General features: G+C 34.1%; 1 protein-coding gene across 7 annotated transcripts in view; it reads left to right on the plus strand.

Annotated features, from left to right (window-relative positions):
• The first annotated feature begins 677 nt into the window (after positions 1-677).
• The window catches only part of LOC144971022 (protocadherin gamma-A11-like), a 249,409-nt gene continuing 242,139 nt past the window's right edge, over positions 678-7,947 (plus strand). For 3 of the 7 annotated variants that reach the window (XM_078911315.1, XM_078911314.1, XM_078911324.1), the window contains exon 1: positions 875-1,088. The gene's annotated coding sequence lies outside the window, so the exon portion shown is untranslated. Of the gene's footprint in view, positions 1,089-7,947 lie in introns of all 7 variants that reach the window. The other 4 variants (XM_078911317.1, XM_078911320.1, XM_078911321.1 and 1 more) reach the window with 4 other exon arrangements.

A 7,947-nucleotide genomic window follows, 5' to 3' on the forward strand; every position in this document is an offset into this window, starting at 1 on the left:
TGGCCAAATTTGTAAATAGGTGTAGATACGACAGTCAGTTAACTGCTTACTTTTCAGCATCGATATTTCTCCGATCTGAGATTATGGTTCACGATGGGAGGCAGAACTCGTGATGTCGCACTTTCCTCTCTTCCGGTTCAAAACTCCTTGGTAGTGTGTAACGACGTCCTCAAGACTATGGATAAACAATGAATAGGTTACATATTATTGAATCATAAAGCCTTTTACAAGGATTCAGCTATGCGCCACTCAGAGCGGGACTCGAACTCAGGACTTCCTGGTTCAAAAGGTGAGTGTCATACCACAAGACCACATAGTCGCTCAATTTACGTTTACTATATTATTATAACTTCACAGTTTTCTCCAACTCAAACAACTCAATCGGTAGTAAACATGCTTTGAGTATTTATTTTTCTTTTCAATACATCTCGTTAAGTTATTGACCGGGCATCAAGAACAATACAAAGTATGAGACCAGTCACTTTAGATTGGTGCTTAAGGAATGGCACGATCGATTCTGTAGAATAAAACCCGATGTGAAATAACCTACACGAGGTTGTTTACTATTCAGTGACACTCGAATAATGGTATACTGCGAGCATGCTTGAAAAAGCCATTTGAATAGCCACACCAATAAAATGTTTATTATAAAGTTAGCGGAGATAATTCAATATCCTATTCAACTCAGAGCAAACCTCACTTCTATAATTATAAATCTTATTTACATAGGATAAATATTATTTCCTTTTTGGTTGAAATTGATTAAACACATAGGATGTAAGATTGGCGCTGCCAATAAAATTGTTATAATTATATATTTTATCAGTGACAAGTGAAGCGTTACTCTTATGCATATTTTAACAAACAAATCATTATGTATAGAATCATCGAAATGCTTGACGTAGGTGTGTAGGTACAACTTAAAAGAACGCGTGTCAAAACAGTTATGAATCTTTAATGGATTATATATTGATATGTAATGTAGAATCAATCTGTGTTCGAACTTAGTGGTGCTTTCTGTTTTCTCACTGTCGGAATGGAATATAACTCACGTATTGTATGGATTATAATATATGACTGTCCAACATGTAAGTACAGTTTTGATTCGTTGTATAAATCTCTATCTAGTTAGATGGGATGGGTTTGTTTCATGTTATGATCCCTTATCATCGCTTCAAAAACATATAAATATAATTGCAAGTATTTGTAGCTAATACCTGAAAACCAGACTTAACCATATTATACGAGTAATATGATGTATTGTAGAGTACCTATTTATCAATCACTGTTAGCGAGATGAAATCCGTTTCACAGTTTAAATTAAGACGAAAACAATAAATATATAAATAAATAAATAAACAAATAAATACAGATATCGCAGAGGAAGTATCTTTGAGGATGAAAAGAAGATGGATGGCGAGGAGAGCAGTAGGAGGGGGGGGGGGGGGGGGGGGGAGACATTTGAACAATGCATTCTCATTCTCGCAAAACGTGAGAAATGTGAAAGAATTGAGTTTTCCCGCTGCTGAATGTAGGCCTGGATGGCCAGTGAATAAGACATCGTATGAAGACCCTGAGTTCGACCCCTGCTGGTGGCTACTCTTTTCTTTCTAGACAAGGATCTTGGCCCTTATTGTTCATATTGCGACGTTTCATTGCGGCTAAGGTCTGCGGTAACTCGGCCTTTTTTTTTCTTTTTTCTTTCTGTTTTTTTTTGTTTGTTTTTTTTTTTGTTTTGTTTTTGTTTTTGTTTTTTTTGTTTTTGGCAAAAATAAAACATGTCACACTTTCTTGTGAGCTGTTTTTAAAAAAATAAAAATTATGTTCATCTTACTTTTAACCCTCTCCTTACCAGCTGCAGCAAAATGATCACATTTGTTACGACACAATATGCATTTTTATTATTCAGGTTTATTTTGTACATTAAAATGATTTTGTTTAATTAATAAGAACATAAAATTGTTTTGAAGAGTGTCTTGTTTGAATTTTCAAAATCAAATTTTCTTCTGGGAAAACCTGCCTTTTTGGGAAAATACTGAAAAGGATCGGTAAGGAGAGAGTTAAAGAATAAACGTTAGAGGAATGATGTCTTGACGACATTCATATTGATCTAAAAAGCACCAGGATAAGAAATATATTGAAATAACTTATGGAACCATTGCAAACCCCCACGCATTTTGTAAGTTTTGCTCTATAAATATAAGAAGTCAGATTGTTGGGATATGGAGTGCATTAATATCCCCCTCTCTTTAACATTGCAAAATATTGTGTATTTTGATAAAGCAGTAACCTCCGTTTTCATGTGTGTTTTGGCTTTCTGAACCTTCATAACATATTCGTTGTTTTCGTTTTCTACCAGTGCGTTAGCGGGTTATAGCCACAACGATCATATCGTTATTTTGTTTCCCATGCATTTTTTAGATGAAGACATCCTTGAACAAGTTGTAACTCCTATCACCACGGAGTGAACCTAGCGATACTATCACTAATTAACGTGAATTATTGAACACCCGTCTCCTATCTACATGTATTGGGCGAGACTCAATGATTACTGGATAGAGATAAGGAACATTATATTGTATAAGGTATCGACTACTGTATCCGACAACGAGAAAATACTTTTTTCTTTTTTTTTTCTCAAATAAATGTCACTGTATAGATATATCAATTGATTGATTAACTCCCGACTTATCAAAACATCTAAAACTGAAGATGTTTATAGGAGTTTCAGGTTGAAGACCTTTTGACTGTTGGGAGTTATCTTGATCAGTTATTGACATACAAACAAAAATATGTCTTATATTACGCACAAATATTATGTTTTGTCATGGGAGGGATCGTCTTTAAATGTTTTATAGCATGAGACATAATCATAATGATAATGAAAATATAGTAGAATATTTACACAAAGCCGATGACCAAGGCATTACCATGTGGATCCCTTATGGAAATCAAGTAAAGTTGAACGACGTATTAATAACATACATTGACCAATCTTTTTTATTTTTCTTGTTTATTTTAGTTATGGTTCGAAATCAGTTCATAGGCTCGCTGATGTATGGGAAGGTTATCGATACTGATAGAGAGTTTGCAGTATGCAGAAGACGTGCGACTATATAGTTTTGTGGTATGCCACTCGCCCTCGGATCGGAAGATCCTGGGTTCGAGTCCAGCTCTGAGTGCGCAGTAGTTATGTTCTTGAAAAACAAAAAACAACTCACATTTTTTCACCGTATCAGGCGCAAAATGAGTACTTGGTCGTTGTGTCTGTCGGGAAAGAAATGTATTATCGCCAAGCAGTTGTCATACTGTTCTATAAAAATGTAATATATGTTATAGAAAAAAATTCTATATTTGAAACCCAGATTTCCAAACTGACAAACTGGATAGCAATTCAAAATTCGAAGCTCATGTCGTTTGCATGAAAGGCGTGGAAGAAATGAATGCCTGTAAGATCATAAACGCCCCGAGTACTTTCTTCAAAATATAAAATGTTCATAATATGCAATGAAAAAAACCCAACAAATTTCTATGCAAAATTTGAAGTCCATCCGACATGGAGACATGTTGGCTGAAAAAAAAACCTTATTAAATTATTTTAAATTAGATTATGGTCATCTGAGCTGAACAGATCAGCACCATGCTGTGAACGAAGTATATGTAGTGCGGCTCTTGTAGTATGGCACTCGCCTTCGGATCCGAATGTCCTGGGTTCGAGTCCCGCTCTAAGCGGCGCAGAGTAAAGTCCTTGGAAAATCTTCTTTACTCACATTGTCTCACCGTACTCAGGTGTAAAATGAGTACATTGTCACTAACACAGTGTATCTGTCAGAAAAAAAATATCGCCTAAAAGGCGTCATGCTTACATGAGCACGGTTGGTGATTTTGCGCGATATAAAAGCTCAATCGTTTTTATATTTGTTAACGAATCATAATCTAGATATACTATTATCTATATTTATGGTAACATCCTGTTCTAACAACGGGGGTTGTTGATATGATGTTAATCTTATATTTATGTTATCCAAGACCTTGAATTATAAATAATATATAGTCACGTTTATTTCATTTTACACACGCTTCTCTTATGATTATATTTTACCAAGGAGCAAAATGACAGGGATCTAAGTCTGAGACACCGTTCATTGTGTCTTCATTTCCGTTTCTTTTCTCTTATTATTTACGTTGTGCAGTAATATAAACTTTTTGTAAATAGGTCCAGTAATTTTATTACTTATATATAAAATGAAGGAAATATTGTAACGATTGTATCAGCTTAGAATAATATATAACTGTGCCTGTGCTTGTGTGTTAGAGGTGTTCTATGTTTTGTTTATTGGGTGTGATTGGGTGTGTACGACTATAGAATCTTTATATTTAATCTACTTATAATAAATAAATAAAAAAGAACGGTGAAATGAGCAAATAATTGAATTAATTGACGAATAAATAACTGAAATACCGACGAATATAGAAACGTGTACTCAATAACCATGCGTAAAATGAATAGACTGAGATATAACACGGGAGATAAAGACATTATCATACATGATTTCTGCCGTACTTTGGGGAAAAACCCCCCACATATTTAAGTATTTTGGCCATAAAACTCGTCCTTAACATTCATGTTGATTAAGATGTCCCTCATCATGGCAATACTTTCAAACATAGAACTTCGCCGAAGTCCCAGCTTTGATAGTTTTTGCCAGGATGATAGGCATTTTAATCAACCGGTATTTGAAGGACAATTTTTCTGGCCAAAATTTTAAATACGTGTTTTTTTCCTGAGTAGTCTATGTCAGATCGATAATATTATTATGATTCTATACATTTGACTCCGCTTTAGAAGAAATAGAATTAGCCTCTTCATCTTCTTCTTCTTTTCTATTCATAGAGATATCGCTACTTTATTATTATTATTATTATTATTATTATTATTATTATTATTATTATTATTATTATTATTATTATTATTGTTATTATTATTATTAATAATAATAATAATAATAATAATAATAATAATAATAATAATAATGATAATAATAGTGGTAATAATAATAATAATGATGATGATGATAATAATAATAATAATAATAATAATAATAATAATAATAATAATAATAATAATAATAATAATAATAATAATAATAATAATAATAATAATAATGATAATAATATTAATAATAATAATAATAATAATAATAATAATAATAATAATAATAACAATGATGATTCAATATGCAACCTATTCATTATTAGTTCTCCGAAGGACTGGTTAAAACACACTTCCAATGATTTTAGAACTGAAAGAGTAGAATGTGTGTCGTCCAGACTTTTCTGCCCATTTGAAGTGATTGAGAATCAGCCTTACGAAGTGTCTTTTGTTTCACTAATTTGAGCTTGTCATCATCCGATCTCAAGGTTATTGTTGGAGTATTTACCCTTTAAAGATCGTTAACCCTCTCCTTACCAACTACAGTAAAATCGTCACATTCGTTACGACACAACCAACATTTTTCTTATTCAAATTTCTCTTTTACATTATAAAATTTAAAGAAAATAATCATGAGCATGTTTTGCTTAAGAAATTATATATGGCTGGTAAGGAGAGAGTTAATATGCAGCTGGGACCCATTTTGCAAAGACTATAAACCAAGTTAGCTATCTAATAAATTATTCTCTTCTCATTGTGTGAATGAAATTATTTCTGGCCGTTTTAAGGTTGAACTCATTTCCCATGGAGTCGTCTTCGGGTTGAATTCACAGATGACAAAAGATGTGTTGACGGAATGAATGGATATAAGATATCATTACTTTTAAATTGCAACATACCTATATCAAGCCGTGAATTGATCATGCCCTGTCATTCGTTCGTCGACACAAATCTTTTATTAACACATTGGATTCACAATAATATGTTATCCATCGCCTCAAAACGGTGTTATGGTGTGCGGCTATGTGGTTCAGTTATATGACTCGGGCCGTCGGATCGGGAGGTCTTGGGTTCGAGTCCCGTGTGGCGCAGACCTTAGAAAAGGCTCTTTATTCACATTCTTTCATTTTACTCAGGTGTAAAATGAGTACCTGGTCGTTAACAGCATTGTAAAAATTGTAATAACGCCTTAATTTTACTAGAGGGGACAAGTTTAAGATTTTTGTCACTAGATGCAAAACAAACATAAGACAAAACTGGTTCGTATTCGTATTGTCCAGGAATGGAACAATTTAAATTTGAAACAAAGAATGCCCAATCTGTTTTAGTGGCGTTGTTAACAACATCATCTCATTCATCTGTAGTGCTTCATTCATCCTGTTTGTTAATAACGGGGAAACTCGAAACGTCCATTCTACCTGTTTTCGTAATTAAATTGAAGCTTATATTCAATTTCACGTTGTTATTTATTTCTTCGAGCTTCGAGCAGCAACATTAACATAGTCTGATTGATGTAATTTAGTAAGAACTAATGATGAAAATAGCTGTCTAAAAACAAGAACAAAGAGATGAGTGATGTAAACTTCGTTATTTCTATTAATTTAGCCCAAGGGTATAATGAGATCAGTTTGTTGAAGATTCATTTCACAAATAAATGGGCTGATAACAATCCCGCGTTTCGCATTGCCTCACATTACGTCATTTAATTCCTCCAACAAACCTTTTGACTTCTTTATTCTTTTTTATTTCACACAGTACACGCACCCTTTTATGTGGCCTTGTGGTATGACACTCGCTTTCGGATCTAAGGTCCTGGGTGCTCGGAGCATAGTTGAATCCTTGGAAAAGGCTCTTTACTCACATGCTCTCACAGTACTCATGTGTAAAATGAGTACCTGGCCGTTAACAGCGTTTCCCTGTCCGAAAAAATGTTAATATCGCCTAACAGGCGTCATGTCTCGATCTACGTGCTACGTGTTGCTGTTGGTTAGGGACCCCTTGTAAAGCGCTTTGAGCAAGCACATTTAGTGGATATTGCACTAGATAAAAGCTCAATTTTTTTATTTTTTTTTAAGGGATCTTTTTTATTGACACAACTATTATCTCTTTTTAAACACGCAGTAGTCTATAGATAGACAATCATACACCCCTGAATCGAATGAGGTGGTATTCTATTATGTTCTAGGTGACATCCAATGATAAATTGCCAGGAACAATATAACTATAACAACTTAAGCTTTTATATAGCGCAATAGCCACTAAACGTTTTTAAAGCGCTTCACAAAAGGTCCCTGACCAATAGCAACACGTGACATGTAGAACGAGACGTGACGCCTGTTAGGCGATAATACGATTTTTTTTCTTCCGACAGAGGAATCGCTGTTAAAGGCCAGGTACTCATTTTTTACACCCGAGTACGGTGAGAGAATGTGAGTAAAGAGCATTTTCCAATTACTCAACTATGGGCAGAGCGAGGCTCGAACCCAATATTCTGCGACTTTTGACAGCCATTCTATGCTGATCAGGCTCGGTGTTGCTTCAGTTAATTGCTGAAGGTGAAAGAGACAAGGTCCATACCGTTCAGTTATAAATAGAAGAAGAAGAAAGACGCAAAGAGATCAGCCCGAAACATTAAATGTGTTTTGTATCAACCTGAGATTCATAATATGCTCTAAGTCATTACTTTTCAATTCAATTCACATAAAAGCAAAACTATAAATTTTTATTCTCCTTTATCAGTGTCTTTTACGGCCTATTAATTGTGCTCTCGTGCTGTGACAGCTATATTTAAATCTACAAACCGGATCGTATGTCAAATATTATGGTAACTTTGCCTAAAGGGGAAACGTTACCTCTTTGGCTTACTTTGTCAAAATAGAGTATTTGTTATGTATTTGTTTTTTCTTCTGATGTTTTGCGGCGCTTGTGACACAATTGGGACATTTCAGTGCCATTAAAAATACAGAAAATGGAACACGAGAAAAAGGACTAGATAGTTAATTTATTAACAGTAT

Source organism: Berghia stephanieae, chromosome 4, assembly GCF_034508935.2.
Source record: "Berghia stephanieae isolate SIO BIC M18660-M18661 chromosome 4, UCSD_Bste_1.3, whole genome shotgun sequence".
Lineage (NCBI taxonomy): Eukaryota > Metazoa > Mollusca > Gastropoda > Nudibranchia > Aeolidiidae > Berghia > Berghia stephanieae.